This window comes from Peromyscus leucopus, chromosome 2, assembly GCF_004664715.2.
Source record: "Peromyscus leucopus breed LL Stock chromosome 2, UCI_PerLeu_2.1, whole genome shotgun sequence".
Lineage (NCBI taxonomy): Eukaryota > Metazoa > Chordata > Mammalia > Rodentia > Cricetidae > Peromyscus > Peromyscus leucopus.
Window position 1 is genome coordinate 136,287,541 of NC_051064.1, and position 19,139 is coordinate 136,306,679.

The 19,139-nt window shown below is 47.2% G+C and overlaps 1 long non-coding RNA gene across 2 annotated transcripts; it reads left to right on the plus strand.

Annotated features, from left to right (window-relative positions):
• The first annotated feature begins 41 nt into the window (after positions 1–41).
• On the plus strand, positions 42–14,116 carry LOC119087464. Of its 2 annotated transcripts, none has more exons than XR_005090932.1 (3): positions 42–175; positions 5,557–6,028; positions 13,890–14,116. It is a non-coding gene; the product is annotated as an uncharacterized LOC119087464 (long non-coding RNA). The 2 variants fall into 2 exon arrangements; XR_005090933.1 differs by lacking the exon at positions 13,890–14,116 and adding an exon at positions 7,969–8,710.
• Positions 14,117–19,139: the final 5,023 nt, after the last annotated feature.

Here is a 19,139-nt window from a genome sequence, read left to right on the forward strand (position 1 = left end):
CAGGTGACCCCCGCCCGCCCTGTGCTCCGGCGCCGCCCCGCGGTGTCCACGTGCCGCCCTCTCGACCAGCCACTGGTGGGGACTTCAGGTCTGGCACCCCCCGCGGTCTCATCTTCCAGGTGGGACGCCCGGGAAGGCAAAAGAAGAGGAAGGGACCCCGCGCAGACCGGTTGAGGTGAGCTGATGGAGTGGGGTTTGTAGACTGGCTGTGGGACCCAAGGACCCGAGGACTGACAGTTGGCAGGTGACAGAACTTCCTCCTGCGCAAGATTAGAGACTATTCTTTCAACCCAGGAGTGGCTCACACCTTAATCCTGGCTCACAAGAGGCAGAGGCAAGGGAGTTGCTGTGAATTCAAGGCTAGCTCTGGAAAACAGTGAGTTCGAGCTAGCCTGAGCTACAACCGAGTAGAAAACAAGATGGCTCAGTGGACAAAGTGCTTGTGAGGAGCCTGAGTTGAAATTCCCAGTATCCAATCTACAAGCCAGGTCGTGTGGGCTGGGGAGATGGACTTCATAGGAGTTCGGTTCCAAGCACCCACATCAGGCGCTTCATAACTGCGTGTAACTCCAGCGTCTGCAGGCACTTGCATTCATGTGCACACACCAACTCTTCACACACACACACACACACACACACACACACACACACACACACACTTTAAAATAAAATAAAGCTGGCTGCCTCTGCCTTCTGGTAATTGGTGATTTGAGGCCTGGAGAAGCGAAATCAGGAGGTTCCTTGGGGGCTTGTTGGCCATCCCCTCTAGACAAACTGGTGAGCTCCAGGTTCAATGGGAGCTCTGTCTCAAAAACTAAGTTGACAGACAGCTAAAGGTTGCTGGTGGAGGAGTGGTGTAGGCACTGGTAAGTTACCTGTGCTCGGGTAAATAACCTATACCCATGCAGCCCTAATGGGATGCAGTAGGGTGGCGGTGTGTGTGTGTGTGTGTGTGTGTGTGTGTGTGTGTGTGTCTTGTAATAAAAGCAGAAGGAGGGCTTGTTGGGAAGAAAGGGGAAGGGCTAGGTGGGAGCGGGAAGGGGATGAGAGGGAATAAGGAGGGGGCATGGCCAAAGTTTTATATATATATATATATATATATATATATATATATATATATATATATATATGAAATTGTGAATGAATAGAAAAACAAAATAGGAAAAGATAAGGGAGACGCCTGAAGTTCGTCTGTGCACACACATGCATTTTCACTCCTGCACATGAACATACCTGCACGTACAAAATTAAAAGAAGAATTAACACCCCCCCCCCCAACAAAAATAAGGAACAGCAAACCTCTACTTTCAATCAGACTGTCTCGTTCCTCAGGGTCTCCTGAAAGCCCTGAACTCTATGTGGGGCACACAGTAGGCTCTCAATTTAAAAGAAGGGATAAATTGAATAAACAGGGAAACTGAGGCTCAGGAAAGAGAGGTAAGCCTCAAGTCACACAGGAGGTCAGTGACAGGCCAGGAGTAGTTTTTGTTCATATTCAGGAGGTGACTGGATCTGGACCAAATAGCTGTGAGATGCTCACACCCCAGCCAATGTCCTTCCTCCTAGGTGCCCAGCCTGGGAAGAGTTCCTTGTACTTTGGTAGGAAATTCCATGGTGGCATTTGATGATATACGCTGATCAAGATGGACAATACCATAATTCACAACTTCACTAAAGACACAAGCCAGCCTACACTAGAGAGCCTCTCAAGGGGTGGTCACACATAAACGGAGGAGGATGTAGGGAAACTCCTGGATCTGAGTTCCAGTCCCAAAGAACTAGAGTAGGGTATCTTCGGGACATTCTGGGATGCTTCCCGAAGCTCTTCTGGTGCTGGGTGTGGGACAAGAGTTCAGTAGTTAGATGGTCTTGGGTTCAAATTCTGATCCATGGTTTACTAATTCCAAGACAGGAGCAGCTATCATGTCCTCTGCCTGGTGCTACCATCTCAAGGACTAGAAATGGGCAGGCTGGGTCGATCACATTATCTGTAGGAGCCAGAAGTTCACACACACACACACAAAGGGGCTTCAGCGTGTCTGTGGCAGTCCCTTCCAAGAGATCTGTTTGTTGGTCCTCCGGTCTTCTGTGTCTCTCTCCTATCTTGCCTTTTCTCCCCTAATCCAAACTGCCAGGCCACACTACATCAAAACAACTTCTCGCATTCCTCTATGGAGGCATGTGGGAACAGGCCCTTTCTCTCACCAGTTTTATCCATACCCAGGGCCAGCCTGTAGAGCCAACCCTCCTGGCAGCCCAAATGTGGAAGACTCAGGGTGTCTTTGATCACCTACTCTGTTCCCACATTAAAAGCCCATGAATGCTCACTTTGGGTTAGGCTCTTTGAGAGATGGGGCACCACCCTGGAAGCCCTGCCCTGCTTGGGGACCTCACCTCCAGGGAGGTGTGGTGGGGTGGGGTACAAGATGATTCTACAAAAGGGAGACCACCCATGGTGGTTGGAGTAGCTATGGCCCCCATAGACCCATGTGTTTGAATGCTTGGCTGTAGGGAGTGGCACTATTAGGAGGTGTGGCCTGGTTGGAGGAAATGTGTCGCTGAGGGGGCGGGCTTTGAGGTGTTATATGCTCAAGCTATGCCCAGTGTCACAGACTCCTTCTGTTGCCTGCGGATCAAGATGCAGAACTCTCAGCTCCTTCTCCAGCACCATGTCTGCCTGCACGCCACTAGTCATGACAACAATGGACTGAACCACTGAACTGTAAGCCAGCCCCAATGAAATGTTTTCCCTTACGGGAGCTTCTGTGGTCATGGCGTCTCTTCACAGCAATAGTAACCCTAACTAAGACACAACCCAAGACATCTTTGGGAAGGAAAAGTAATATCTGCCTCGGAGAAGGTGGGAAGGCAGGCAGCGGCTCTCTCCACAGGAGAGGGACAGGCAAACACCATCTGGAGGGGCACAGAGGAGCCAGCCAGGACTGAAAGGACAATGGGGCTGGGTCCTGTGTGTGCAAAGCCATCACCAGTGGGGGCTGTGAGGGGAATGCTGAGCGCAGATGTGGTGAGGTCTTAGCCTGCCAGAAGGAGGAGTTCAGATTCTCCGCTAAGGGTGGTAGAAAGCCAGGATAGGGTGAGGAGGAAAGTCACAAGCTAGTCTGCTCTGGGTTCTTCGTAGATGACTGGAGCTGGTGGGAGGGATAGAGAGAGCCCAGCTGGAAGGGGGTGTGGGGTGGGAGGGTGAAGGGGCATGGTCAGGGCTGGGGCTTAGCTGGAGGGAGGCAGACAGGGGACCGATGATGTCTAAGAAGGCTGTGTGGTGCCCTGGTCACTGATGCACCAATTCATGTCCCCAGCTCTGGAGGCTTCTGGGACAAGAATCCCAAGGCCTTGTGTACACTAGGCGGGGGCTCACTACTGGACCACACCATCAGAATCTTGAGCCTCCTTTGCCAACAGGGGGCTCTCCAGGACTGCTCTAGTTTTCCCTGGGGACACACTCAGAGTCTGCACTAGGGAACTGAGGAGCAAGCCGGTGACTTGTGTGCACCCTACAGAAATCCTGGGGGCTGACACTGCAGGTGGCTCTCTGTGAGTCTGAGGCCAGCCTCTTGACACTGTGAGTTCCAGCCAAGGCTGCTGCATAGTGAGACCCTGTTTCCAAAAAAGCCAAACCAGAACAAACCAAAAACAAACAAACAAAAAACAAATAAAACCAAAAACAAAAAAACAAATAAAACCAAAACCTCCAGTATTGGGCATGGTGGTGGATGCCTATAATACCAGAACTAGAGGCTGAGGCAGGTGGAGAAACAAAACCCCGACTATTTTGGCTTGCATAGTGAGTTTCAGGCCAGCCTGGGCTACATAGTGAGACCCTGTCTCAAAAACAAACAAACAAACAACAACAACAACAACAACAACAACAAAAAACCCAAATGAACAAAAAGAAGGAGGACCGGGGTTGATGTTCCTTTTCAGTGGAAGGTCCCCAAATGCATCGGGCTCCTTTCCAGTATTGTTAGCAGAGGATGTCCCAGTGAAGCACCCTCTGAGGCCTGAGATGTTTTGTTTTGGTGTCTCATGGATCCAGGCTGGCCTTGAACTTGCCTGACTTGTTTGGTACTGGGGATGGAACCCAGGGCTTTGAGCACACTAGGCAAGCACTGAGCCACATCCCTAGCCCAGCTCTGAGGTTTTTATCTCTCAGTCAGGATTGCTCAGTCTCTCTTCTCTCAAAGCCTTGGTCTGCTGTTTATGGCTTTGGAGATGGTTGCTAGGGAAACCAGCCACATGTCGTGTAGGATTAAAATGTAGTCTCAGTGGGGAGACAGCACAGTCAGATACAGAGACACCCACATGTACATTGATTAATCTAGTGCCAGAAAGTGTGGAAGCCCTTTTGAAACCAATTTGTCAGCTTTCAGTCAAGGAGGTCGAGGCAACAGCAGAGGCAGAAAAATTCAGGCTGTGGTGCTCTTCCTTCCTTCCTTCCTTCCTTCCTTCCTTCCTTCCTTCCTTCCTTCCTTCCTTTCCTCCTTCATTCCTTCCTTCCTTTCTTTTTTTTTTTTAAATTATTTAAGGCTGGAGAGATGGCTTAGAGATTAAGGGCACTTGCTCTTGCAGAGGACCTGGGTTCGATTCCCAGCACCCACACGGTGGTTCATAACCACCCATAACTCCAGTTTCAGGGGGTTTGATGCCCTTTTCTGACTTCTGTGAGCACCAGGCGGGCGTGTGGAGTACAAACATGCAGGCAGAGCACTCACACGAAAGGAAAACGAATAACTTTAATCAACAAAATCCTTTAATAATTATTTAGTATTGTTATCTGTGTGTGTGAGGGTGTATGAGTGTGTGTGTGTGTGTGTGTGTGTGCATATTACAACACACCCATGGTGATCAGAAGGTAACTCAGTGGAGTGGGCTCTCTCCTTCTACCTTCACGTGGGTCCCAGGTATTGGTATCAGGTCACAAGACTTGCCAAGCCATCTCTCTGGCCCAGGTTGCTGTGGAACAATCCTTTTCTACACTATGAATATGTATTACTCTCATTTGTTAATAAAAATTTGATTGGCTGATAGCTGGGCACAAAGAGGTTGAGCACCAGAGTCAGACTAGGAGAATTCTGGGAAGAGGAAGGGTGGAGTCAGAAGTCACCAGCAAATGCAGAGAAGCAAGATGAGGATGTTGTGTTGAGAAAAGGTACCAAGCCACAAGGCTAAACATAGATAAGAATTATGGGTTAATTTAAGTGTAAGAGCTAGTTAGTAATAAGCCTGAGCTACTGACCAAGCATTTATAATTAATATAAGCCTCTGTGTGGTAATTTGGAAAGCGACTGCTGGGTATTTGGGAACAGGTGGACTGGACAAGAAACTTCTGACTACACCAGATGAAGGGTGAGGAGCCAAAGGGTGGTGCCCCAGCAAAACATCTGCTCTTTCTGGGCCTCTGTCTTCTCATGTGTGATTGGCAGGTAGATTGTGCAGGTGTCTTAGAATCTCCTTGCTGGTAAGTTTGATTTTTATCACCATTCCAACCAGCCCAGGCAATCCTCTGACAGTGTCCTCATTTTTTATGCTATACTTTAGGAGTTTGGACAAGCTATTTGCAAGTTAATTAGAAGGAAAAATTTCTATCCCCACAATGAAAATGAGAAGCTATAAATTAAGATTAACCTCCAGCCATCTGCCAAGGTAGACCCTCACCCTGAGAACCTACGGCTACATCTAGAAAATTTTAAGAGCTCTTCCTGGCTACAGTCAATTCATCCAGAGTCATCTCGGCTGCTGAATCTGGGGTACCACTTGGGACCCCATGTCAGAAAAGAGGAGACACAGAATAGATGAAACTCAGCAGCTTCTCTCTCTGCACGCTGTGTGACATCTGTCAGCATCTCCCAGCCTCTCTGTTCTCTTCCAACATTTATAAATTCAGTCCACAGTCATGGAGAGCCTGCTAAGTGCTATCGATGAACAAAAGAGGTGGCCGTCTCTGCCGAAGCTGATACTCCACTATAGGAAACCAACGGAAATAAACAGGCCGATGACACCAATGTGGGAGGTGAGTACTGTGGAGCAGGGTGAGGAGGGCTGGAGATGGCATCTGCCTGCTTGCCCACCCCAGAGTTCTGGGGGGATGAGGAAGTCCCAAGTGTCATTCTGTTGGACAGTAATGCGCAGTGCAAATGAAAACAGTGGAGTGTTGGAAATGGGCATCCTGTCCAATGGGAAACATCTGCAGAGATTCCAAAGGCCCAAGGTGGAGGCAGTGATCTGGGGAGAAAGAACTTGACTGTCCTCCACCCCAATGTCCTCAGCCCTGCTTGTCCTTTAGAATCCCAGGCTCTCCTGCATGCTTGGGCTGTCAAGATGGCTGGGCTTGTAAAGGTGCTTGGGGCTAAGGTTGATGACCTGATCCCTGGGACCCACATGGTAGAAATCAGGAACTGCTCCCACAAATTGTGCTTTGACCTCCATGTGCACACACTTGGCATGCCCACACACAATAAATAAATGCAATGCAAATTTCTTTTTAAGTTGGGTGTGGTGGTATGCACCTTTAATCCCAGCATTCAGGAGGCAGAGCCAGACTCTGTAAATTGGAGCCCAGCCTGGTCTACATAGACAGTTCCAGGAAGCCAGGGCTACATAGAGAGATCTTGCCTCAAAAAAATTCTATTTTTATTTATTTGTTTATTTATTTATTTATTATTTATTTTAAGAATCCCTTTGGAGGGGCTCAAGAGATGGCTCAGCTGTTAAGAACACTGGCTGCTCTTCCAGAGGACCTGGGTTTGAGTCACAGGACCCACATGGCCACTCATAACCATCTGTAATTCAAAGTCTGACGCCCTCTTCTGGCCCCCCCAGGCACCAGGCCTGCACGTGGTGCAGAGGCATCCATGCAGGCAAACACTGATACACATTTTTAAAAAGTGGGTATCCCCTGGGCACATCTTGAAAGACTTTTTCAGAGGCTACAGAGAAGCAGGCCTCTGGGGCAGGGGCAGACCGCCCTAGCTTGAGATTAGGCAATGCTAATTAATATGTGACTAGTGAGGCTATACAAAGGGAGCGACCTGCCCACTGGCAGGCACCCAGGGCTGCTGGCGATCAGGCCTGAACTTCCCCACACTGAGTGAGTCACCACCAGGTGTGACGTAGCAGGAAGCCCTCGGGGATAGCCCAGCCCCTCCCACCTTCCTGCAGGTTGGTTCTTTCCTTTGAGGGAGAAGCACCTGACGGCTCTGGGACGGGGACGCAGCTCGGTTGGCAGAGTGCTTGGCTAGAACGTACAAAAGCGGGGGTTCCATCCCCAGCACCTCATAAGCCAGGCTTAGTGTGGATGCCTGCAATCCGGGGACTAAGTAGGTGGAGGCCAGGGAAATCCAAGTTCAAGGCCACTCTCAGCTACTTAGATCCTGTCAAAATAAATAAATAGATAAAAGAAGTAGAATGTATAGATTGTGTTGAGGGAGCCTTGAAAACACAGCTCCCTTACCTGTCTGGACAATTTGGTAGGGTGGGTGCTGCTACTGCAATTTGTACCTGAAGAAACCCAGGGTTAGGCAGGTCTTAGACTTGCCCAAAGTCACCCCAAGAGCCTGGCCCTAGAGCGCTGGACTTAGCTAAAAACAAAAAACAAAACAAAAACCAAAACCACCTATCACTGTGGAAGGGGCAGAGCCAGGGGAGCATTAGGCAAGGAGGTTGAGATCTGGCAGATCTTGGGGAACACAGCCCTGGGCAGAGACATCACTGATGCCATGGCCTGACCTTTTGTTGCAGTCTGGGTGGAGTCACCCAGATATCAGTCTTGGGGCCTCCCTTCCCAGCTCCGCCTGGGCCCCACCTTCCTCATACCAATGCCCTAGAGCCACTCCTGTTTCTCAAACCCCAGCAACTGGACCTGTCCCTGCCTGTGACCTGTCCACAGAGGGGGTTCCTGTCCTGGAACTGCGATGCCCCATCTGTCCTCAGTTCTCTCTGTCTGACTCACAGATGGATGTTTGGGATCCATGGCTCCTGTGGGCTCCTGGAGGACAACGATCTGGCTTTGCTTTCTCTTTCCCGAACTCTCAGACAGATTTTTTTTTTTTAAAACCACCGAGGGACCCAGCCTCCAGGAAGCTCTCAGCACGTCAGAGAAACTGGAGAGGAGATGTGGATAGGTGAACTACCAGAACAGATGTGCAGAGACACATGGGAACTTTATCTGAGGGCCAAAGCTTAATTCCTCATTTTATTTCCCTCTCTGCTGGTTGTTCTTCCTATTCTGTTCTTTCTCCGTTTGTTCTTTCACCCAGATGTTCTTCTTCTTCTTCCCAGTTGTTTCTCTTCTATCCATCCCTGATGTTTTCCCCTCCCTTTCCCTTCTCCTAGCTCTGGCTCTCATCTTATCCCTTTTATACCTCCTAATACAAGGACTTCTACGCAAGAAAAGATTACCTCACAACCATAAGTTACTATTTTCCAAGAACAAATTAAAATCTTTACATAGGAAGAAATCACATGAAGGTCACAAGTTACATGTTTTCCTTAGAAGCCCACAAGTAGTTAAACATTTTTCTTTGTATTCATTTTCCCACCATAACATCTTCTCCTCAAAGCAATGATTTTTTTATTACTGATTCACAAAGTTTTAAGCAAGCTACGTGTATTTTAGCTAGTTCCCTTTGTACTGGCAGCCGATGCTTGTGGCTTCAGGGTAGCAGATTCCTATCCTATAAAAAACTTTCAACAAGTGGTCAGCTAACCGTCTATTTTTCTTTACACACAATAGGGTCATTTAATTTCCTTTCACAAGTTTGTTTTTTCAAGGTGCATACTGGGACCTGTGATTAATTCTGTAAGTTACATGACCAAGAACTCAGGCCTGACCTTGGGTGTAGGGACATAATTGTTTTCTTTAATCATCCACCTGTTTTTCCACAGGCAGCATTCACGGGTCTATAATGCATGAAACTTCCTTGTTTTTAATTTTCATCTTCGGTAAATCTCATACCTAGCAAAGGGAAGGTGACTGTTAGCCTATTTTTGCCTTTTTTTTTGTATCTCTTACTGGAGAATTGGCAGAATAACCTAAACCATTTTCCCAATCATCTTTACTGTCTTAATCACCTGCATCTTTTAGGCTAACTGAGAAAGTTCAGTTATATCATAGATCTAACCAGTCATCATAGCTCTAAAAGAATCGTCTTCATTATGATCTGCAAGTAAACTGCCCAGTGAGAAGTGGGGTTTTCCTAAGAAACAGTCACACTGTACTGGATACAGTGGGACCCCTTCACATAGTAATCACAGCACAGCAGAAGCAAGGGTCATTCTGGAGATACGGGGGGCCCCCCTGGGGGGGAGGGGATGACAACACACTTTGCCTCTTCAGGGTTTAGCATTGCTATTCTGTGACTTGAACTCCATAAGTTCTGTTGCTGACTGCAGCTCCTCTTACATGGCCCCTGACCATTTTTTTTTAAAACTTTATTTTAGATAGGCATTAATTTTGTAGCTGAGGTATCTTGGAACTCACTCTATAAACCAGGCTGGCCTTGAACTCATGGCAATCATCCTGCCTGAGTCTTCTAAGTGCTCTGATTATAGGTGTGAACCACCATACCCAGGAGGGGTTAAAAGAGCTGTTTTGGGGGCTGGAGAGATGGCTCAGTGGTTAAGAGCACTGGCTGCTCTTCCAGACATTTTGAGATGAATTCCCGGCAACCACATAGTGGAACCACATGGTGGCTCACAACCATCTGTAATGAGATCTGGCTCCCTCTTCTGGTCTGCAGGCATGCATGCAGACAGAACACTGTATACATAGCAAAAGTAGATAAATTAAATCTTTTTTTTTTTTTTAAGAGTTGTTTCTGGAAGCAGCATCAGGCTGAAGGATGTTGGGGTCCACTCCTGATGTGGCCATAACTTTTCTTTTGCCCAGAACTGCTCCACCTAGGGTACCACCCAGTGAGAAAACCATGTTTGTGCCAAGTGTTTAAAGCTCCTGGGGTCCTAGATTTGGCTGCTTTTTGTCATAGAGTCTACTTAGGTCCCAGGGCAACTGAAGGTTAGAACAGCTCAGACTCCAGCCTGTTAAAGACAGATTCCTGGCTACTCACTGGCCCGGACACTGTGGGACTCTCTGTCCTTCTCTCTTTCCTGCTCCACAAGTGAGTTGAGTTCAAGTTTAGAGAGAGCTTGTGGCTACTGGAATGGCCCAGACAATGCTGTCTCTGGGTTCTAGGTCTCTCTAGCAGATGTCCAGAGTCAAATGGCCAGAGCATAGAGGACCTATCCCAGGAAAAAATAACCACACACATCAAAAGTAGTCTACAAAATGAGTGTCCACCTAGTATGGGACTGTTGTGGAATAATCTTTTTGTACACGGTGAAGATGTGTTACTCTGATTGGTTTAATAAAAAGCTAAACAGCCATTAGCTAGGCAGGAGGTATAGCGGGGACTTCTGGACAGAGAGAGCTCTGGGAAGAAGAAAGGCAGAGTCACCAGCCGGATGCAGAGGAAGCAAGAGATGCAGGAGAAGAGCAAAAGGATAGGTATTCATCATGTGGCAACATGTAGATGAATAGAAATGGTTTACTTAAGAGCTTGTGGAGCCCGGCGGTGGTGGCGCACGCCTTTAATCCCAGCACTTGGGAAGCAGAGGAAGGCGGATCTCTGTGAGTTCAAGGCTACCCTGGTCTACAAAGAGAGTTCTAGGAAAGGTGCAGAGCTACACAGAGAAACCCTGTCTCGAACCCCCCCCCCCCAAAAAAAAGAGCTTGTGGAACAAGCCTGAGCTATAGGCCGAGCTTTTATAATTAATAATAAGTCTCCCTGTCTTTATTGGGGAGCTGATAGTCCAATGAAAAAGTCCAACTATGAAGTCTGACTCCATGGAACAGCTGCAAGAACCACAGTGAGTATGTAGCAGGCAGTAAACAGAAAATATGCTCACAGTTTTGGGGTAAGGTTTATTTTACTTTATGTGTATGAGTATTTTTCTTGCATGTATGCCTCTGCACCACATGTGTGCCTGTGTCCATGGAAGTCAGAAGAGGGTATTGGATTCCCTGGATTCAATGGTTGTGAGCTACCTTGTGGATGGGTGCTGAGAACCAAACCTGGATCCTTTGCAAGAGCAACAAGTACTCTTAACTGCTGAGCCGGCTCTCCAGACCCTAAAAATTCCTTTTCAGAGTGTTCCTTTTGCTGTTTGTCGAGCACAAAGCACAGATGTTTTAATAATCACGGCCAGTGGCTGGGGCAGAAAGTCTGTCACTTCAAACCACAGAACTCACCAAAATAGACCATCTCCCAACATCCTTGCCACCAGCCCTCAGAGGACCAAGTAGAAAGCCATGAGGCTGGCACTCAAGGTTGGCTCTGGTTTGAGTTAGCCCATCTCTTTGGAATTTTCTCCCACAATGTACCTGCTTACACTTGGGCTCCGGACAACTTGCACTAAGATGAAGGACCATTTTTATCTTAATTTTTTTTTGAGACAGGGTTTCTCTGTGTAGTTTTGGAGCCTATCCGCCACCACTGCCCAGCTTTTATCTTAAGTTTTAAAGTATTTATCCTATGTGTAGAGTTCTTTGCTTGCATGGATGTATGTATCCCTGTTGCCTGGGGATGTCAGAAGGAGGTTTTAGAACCCCCTTTTTTTTTCACCCAGCTCCCAAATAAATACATACAGTCTTATTCTTTCTTATGAATGTCCAGCCTTTGCTTGGCTTGTTTCTAGCCAGCTTTTCTTATGTTAAATTATCCTATCTTTTGCCTCTGGGCTTTTATCGCTCTCTGTTCTATATACCTTTCTTTACTTCTTACTCCTGGCTTGCTGTGTAGTGGGGTGGCTGGCCTGGAGTCCTCCTCTCCTTCTCTCACTCCTCACTCCCTTTTCTCTCTTTTCCTCCTATTTATTCTCTCTGCCTGCCAGCCCCGCCTACTCTTTCTCCTGCCTAGCTATTGGCTGTTCAGCAGTTTATTAGACCATCAGGTGTTTTAGACAGGCAAAGAAACACAGCTTCACAGAGTTAAACAAATGTAGCATAAAAGAATGCAACACATATTTGTATCATTAAACAAATGTTCCACAGCATAAACAAATGCAACACATCTAAAACCAATATTCCACAACACCCCTGGAACTGGAGTGATGGATTGTTGTGATCAACCATGTGGATGTGCTGGGAACTGAACCTGAGTCTTCTGCAAGAGCAGCAAGTGTTCTTAACCACTGAGCCATCCCTCCAGCCCCACTTTTCTACTTTCTGCCTCTCTGACCTGCTGTCACAGTCCTCTCTCAAGCCTGGTTTCTGTTATTCTTTGCTTTGTCTTAGTACAGTGTGGTAGCCTTTGGAGTCAGCCCTTCTGTGGTCACTGCTCACTGTCATAAATAAAACTTCCAGAAGCACTGTTTCCCTCCCCACTAACTATGAGATGATGGTGGTCATGATGGTGGTGTCTGTGTCTGTGTGTGTGTGTGTGTGTGTGTGTGTGTGTGTATGTCTGAGTATTAGAAACGGGTGCTAGACATCCTCCTCTGTCACTCTCTGTCTGTTCCTTTGAGGCCGAGTCTCTCGCAGAATGGGCAGTGTGAGTCTATTTGCCAGGCTGACAGCTACCAAGCCCCTGGGTCCTCCCATCATTTCCCTTTCAGTGATGGGGTTACAGGTGTGGAGCCCACTCCCAGCTTGCTCCGAGGATGCTGGGGTCTCAGCTCCAGTCCTCATACTGGAGCAACAAGCTCTCGTAAGCTCTGAGCCACCTCTCCTGCCCCAGCATTCATAGGGTGGCCTTGACCTTCAGTGGGCAGTAGTTAGATTTTTTTCTTCTAACTTTCAGCTTCGAGGGTGGAGTGGGGGACAACAGGGTCTCACTATGTAGCTCTGGCTGGCCTGGAACTCACTCTGTAGACCAAACTGGCTTGAACTCAGAGATCCACCTGCCTCCCTCTGTCTCCAGAGTGCTGAGATTAAAGGCATGCACCATCACTGCCTGGCACACCTGTCTCTATCTCAGTCTTTCTCAAGAGCTTTTCTGTAAGGTGAAGGAACTGAGCACAGCCTAGAGGAGCCAGCAGGGAGCTGTGGCTGTTGGGGGACCCTGATGAAGCCTGTTTGATGTCTGAATGCTGTTCTCAGAAAGAAGGCAGATTCTGCAGAGCCAGTCACCACCTGGAAAATACAGTGCCTTCCAATACCAAATCTTCCCGGGGCACACCTTTGGCCTTTGTTAATCTTGTTCCCTGGGATAGGAAGTCGCTTTTTCCGGAAGGCACAAGCCCAACTCACTTAGCAGATGTGCCAAGAGTGGACAGTGGGCCAGGCACTGACCAAGGCTCGGTGAGGCCCAAGGCGACTGTTGTGCTGTTACTAGCTGTAGAACTTGGGGCATCAGCTGGGTGGCAGTAGATGGCTAATATGCCCTTAATGGATTTTTATTTATTTTCTCTAGCATGAACACATAGCAAATCTCTTTTGAGGAAGAGACATTTTGGGGTATTCCATTTTTATATGGATAACTCAGGGTCCAGCCTGAGCAGGAGGGCAGCTGTGTGTGTGTGTGTGTGTGTGTGTGTGTGTGTGTGTGTGTGTGCCTGCCCTTCCACAGGGGAACTTATTAGTGAGCCTTGAATCAGTGAGTCACTTCACACCCAAAGGCTGCTTCTCAGTTGCGGAGACCACTCTCCATTCCAGCATTACCAGCTGTTACTAGAAATTCCTAACGAGACAGAATACATCATCTCAGAAATGACTAGAGTGGCCCAGGAAATCAGTAACACAATACCAGGAAACACAACTTATGAGAGACTTCCATGAGGGCAAGCTCTGAGAAAGCACCTGGACTCTCGCTCCCTCTTCTGGGGAAAAGGGTCGACAGAATCCAGAGGCACAGAAGATAGATAACTTTCCACTAAAGATTTCAGATGTTCAAAAGATGCCCAAGAAAGATGGCGCCGGGCCAAGAGAGGCTTAGCTGATGACGTCTCTGAACTGAACGGAAATGGTGACTTGGGTTGAACCACATGCAGAGAAGAGTGAGTGATTGTTTTTCTGTCCATTTGGAGTAAACTCAATAAAGCATCTGTGTACTCTTAGCTGGAAATACACACACACACACACACACACACACACACACACACACATCTAGCCACAGACTGAGCACCAGTGGGCACTTTTCTGAAATATTTATCCTCAAATAAAAGGCACAAATGTTGCCAGGTGATGGTGGTGCACGCCTTTAATCCCAGCACTTGGATTAGGCAGAGGCAGGCGGATCTCTGTGAGTTCGAGTCCAGGACAGGTTCCAAAGCTACAGAGAAACCCTGTCTCAAAAAAACAAAAAACAAAACAAAATAAAAAAAAGGCACAAGTGTCACCAAGAAAACCTTCATTTTATCTAAACATGCTACAGGCTACAGGAATATATTGTAAGAGCGCAGTTGGTTGTGGCAAAGCCACTACCCGAGGGGATCAGGGAATTCCTTCAGAGGAAACCAAATTCCGGGGAGCTTTTGGTGTTATATAGTTTATTATATATCAGTGTATTCACATGTGCCTTCATAGCTTTCCCAATTGATTTTTTCCTAAGAATTGCCAACAGTGTGGACTGATCACTATTTGTACATATATGTTTGAGGTATTCAGAGAACGACCTCGAGAAAGACTTCCTTCCCTCAGGCCCATCTGTTTCTTCTCCTTTTAGTGCTGGAATCAGATATCTCCCCTAGCCACATTCAAGGACTAACAGAAATAACAGTCCAGACCACTACATGGTAGTCTCCTGATTTAAGGTAAATTCCAGAAGGAGACACTGCCTAGGTCAGGTGGACCTTAAGTAATACCTTCACACAATTTAGCTCGGACCCTCCTTTCTTACAGTCTTACTAACTTTACAGACCTCTAACTCCTTTCCTAACCACTTCTAGGAATATTTAGATAACCTGAGCTGACAGCTATGCACAGCCAGAACCCCAGTTCAAGCCTCCCTGTAATTATCGTCATTGGCAGCATCCGGCCAGGTCCATCCCCAGATGGAGGAAAGTACCTTGTCAGAGATACCTCTGTACTCTCTAAAAACAGACTTAAGCATCCAGACTGCCTGTTTGATAAGGCCTAACAGATGTGCCAATTAAGCTTAACTTTCTCCTTTCCCAAACCTTGCCTCTAGTTCTAGATCTCCCTTTAACTATCAGAGGCATCTAGCTGTACACAGGTTGCCTATCGACTGAGCATGCTTCCTCCCACCCTGCAGAAAAATGGCAGATAGCTTGGACAGATAGGGTCAAAGGGATAGCCAGGTGGCAGTGGTGCACGCCTTTTATCCCAGCACTCAGGGAGGCAGAGCCAGGCGGATCTCTGTGAGTTTGAGGCCAGCCTGGTCTACAGAGCGAGTTCCAGGACAGGCACCAAAACTACACAGAGAAACCCTGTCTCAAAAATCACACACACACACACACACACACACACACACACACACACACACACACACACACACAGGTCAAAGGGATAAAAAGGCAGTTTTATTTTCAGAGAAGCAGGATAGAATTTAGAGGTATAAGGAGACGAAGAGGAGGGAAGGAGTGGAGAACTTGAAGACAGAACTGAGAGGGATAAGGAGGATTTTTGACCAGAGAGAACGTGTGGATGAGATGGAAGATGAGGAAGACCCAGATGGGGAAGTCCTAGCCGGGTAAGAACAAGATGAGAAGGACCTAGATGAGGGAGAATTAAGAGAGAGAATTAAGTTAAGATAGAACTTAGAGGGAACAGTAGATAAAGGTAGAGAGAAATCAGGCAAGAAAGGAGCTAGGCACGAGAACAGAACCGAAGCTGTATAGATAGGATTTTATCTCAGGAATAAAGTAGACAGACAAAGAGCTCGGTGTACTTAGATTCATTTCCTGAAAATAATTCTCGCTGTTCGTAGTTTCTCTCCTGAGCCCCTGGGAAGTATAATATTAAGGCTGGTCCTTTTAATATTATACAAGATAAACATATCACAGCAAAATATTTTCTCACAACAGAAATAGAGAAAATAACATGCAATTATTAACTCGCCTTAACACAGCGGCAAGGCAGGAAGAAGGCAGATGTATTCATAGTTTTGAAAAAAATTGTTATTTTAGACCAGTGAGATGGCTTACCTGGCATGGCTGGAGACCTGGGTTTAATCCCTGGAGCCCACATAAAGGAGTACCTTCCAGAGAGTTGTCCTCTGACCTCCATCCACGTGCACATGAAACACACACACACACACACACTTTTGACAATTGAAAGTGTTTCTTCATTATTAGTGATTGTGTGTGTGTATATATGCACACATGCCATAGCAGATGTGTGTTGGTCAGTTCTCTCTGCCCACTGTGGGTTCTGGGCATGGCACTCAGGTCATCAGGCTTGGCAGCAAGCATTTTTACTCAGTGAGCCATCTCTCCAGCCCTGGGCTAACGGTTTCTTAAGGCCCATAGGAAGGTTGGGTAAGACCTAAGAGTAATTCAGATTTCTCGGTTCACGGCACATGGTCCTTGAGATACCCAAGCTTATCAAACAGTCATCCTCTGCTGCCCTATTGTGCAGGACCCACGGTTTTCTGTTTTGTTTTCCAAATACAGGTGTTATGGACGTGACTCACTTACGCCCACTTTTGCTACAAAGCATTATTGTTTTTTAGACAGGGTCTCACATGCTCAGGATGACCTTGAATTCCTGATCCTCCTGCCTCCACATCCCAAGTGCTGTGTTACAAGCATGGGTCACCATACTGACCACTCAGCTGTTTTCATGGTCAGCTTGTATCTGGCTTGCTCCTCATAGCTTCCTCAGCCTGATATATATATCTTAAGCCCAGGGATGGTACCATCCATATTGGGCTGGGCTCTTCTTCAGCAATCCTTAATCAAGAAAATGTCCAACAGGCTCACCTACATGCAATCTGATGTAGGCATTTTCTTAGTTGAGATTCCTCTTCCCAGATAACTCTATAGTTTGTGCCTAGTCAAAAACCCAAGCAGATTATCTTGATTACAATAATTGACTTGGGAAGACCCATCTCAATTGTGGGCAGGATCATTCCTTAGGCAGGGGGTCCTGAACTGTATAAGAGTGGAGACAGTGAGCAGAACACTAGCATGCATGGGGCACTAGCATGCATGGGACACTAGCATGCATGGGGCACTAGCATGCATGGGGCATTAGCAGGCATGGAGTACTAGCATGCATGGAGTACTAGTATGCATGGGGCACTAACATGCATGGGGCACTAACATGCATGGGGCACTAGCATGCATGGGGCACTAGCATGCATGCATTCATTGTTCTCTTCTGATTGGGACATTATGTGACCAGTTGCTTCAAGATCCTGCTGCCTTGATTTCCCTGCCATGATGGACTGTAACATGGAACTGTGAGCTAAAAATAACTTTTCCTGCAGTTACTGTCAGGGCATTTTATCACAGTAATGCAAAAAGAAACTAAGACAGGCTCTGAGGCTTATTCCCTTTGAGAAACACAGGGCAGTAATGAGCCATGTACCTCTACGTGGGTCAGTGCTGGGACTTATAGGATGACCGGTAGCCTGATGACATGATAGATAGATATCTGAGCTTCCTGACTTCAAATCCAAAGAACTGAGATTTTAGATGTGCACTGCCATGTCTAGCCTTATCCTGTATCATTTTGTTATTTTGAGACACAGCTCTGTGTAGCCCCAGGCTGATGTCAAACTTGTGGTGTAGCTGAGGATGACCTTGAACTCCTGATTCTCCTTCCTCCCAAGTGCTAGGAATATAGGCCTGTGTCATCATGCCTAGTTTTATGTGTATAGGGGACCCAACACAGGTTGGAAAGCACTCTCCCAGTTGAGTCACACCTCAGACTCAAACACCTCTAGTCTGTGTTTTCAAAATTGTTTTTGTTTTTGTTTTTTGTTAGTTTGTTCAGTTCACTGTTTTACACAAAGGATCCTGAGCAACCAAAAGAAATTTGGTGCTGACGGTAAGGATTTGAAGGTATGGCCAGGATGCTGGGGATTAAGTTTATGCTGGCAAGCACTAAACCAACTGAGCTACACCCCCAGCCTGCTAAGGTAATTTTGAACCCCAAGTTATTTTAGAGCCTCAGGCAGAGCCCAAGGCCCCAACCTGGAGGCGCAGTGCCACCTGGTGGCAGCTCGGAAGAACAGGCGCCGGCGTGGAAGTGGAACCTGCGGCCCGCTCCGTGATCATTTTATTCCCAATTGTATACAGAACCTCCGAGTCCTACATATTTCCGTAAGAATTACAGACTTCAGCTTAAGAGAGCACAGAGTGCCAGAAAGAAGATGCAGCGATGCGGTCTAGTCCCAGGTTTATTTTGACCAGCTGTGACTTGGGCCACTGCTTCTGGTGTCTTCTGGGAAAGGTGACAGGGAAGAGGAGGTAGGAGGTGGAGGATCAGGGGCGCTACCAGTCCCATCCACCCAAGGTTGAGGGTTCTGCTCCTTTCCATTCCCAAACAGAGCAGCTGTTTGTTTACTTTTGTGAGAGACAAGGTCTCACTATGCAGCCCTGGCTGGCCTGGAACTCATGATGTAGTCCAGGTTGGCTTCAAACTCAGAGATCCACCTGCCTCTGCCTCCCAAGTGCTGGAATTAAAGGCGTGGACTACCATGCCTGGCTCCTATTTTTAAAGATTTACTATTTTGAGTTTTATGTGCACAGGTGTTTTGCCCACACTGAGTGTCTGTACATCATGTGTGTGCAGTGCCTGGGGACAGAAGGCACTGGATCCCCTGGAACTGGAGTTACAGATGGTTGTGAGCTGCCATGTGGGTGGCTGGGAATGGAACCTGGGTCCTCTAGAAGAGCAGCCAGTGCTCTTAACCACTGGACCATTTTTTCTAAGTCCTTAATTACTAAAATAAATTTTATATCATGTCAGATTTTGTATGAACAGAGTAGGAAGCTGGGCATGGTGGTCCACATCTTTAATCCCAGCACCTGGGGGGGTGGAGTCAGTAGTTCAAAGTCATCTTCAGCTTCCTAGTGAGTTTGAGGCCAGTCTTGGCTACTGCTACACGAGATGTTGTCTTGAAATGCAAAAATAAATAAGCAGTTAAATAACTTACAAAGAGCAGACTTGTAGAGCTTAAGGAAGTATTAAGGGCTAGAAAGATGGCTCAGCAGTTAAG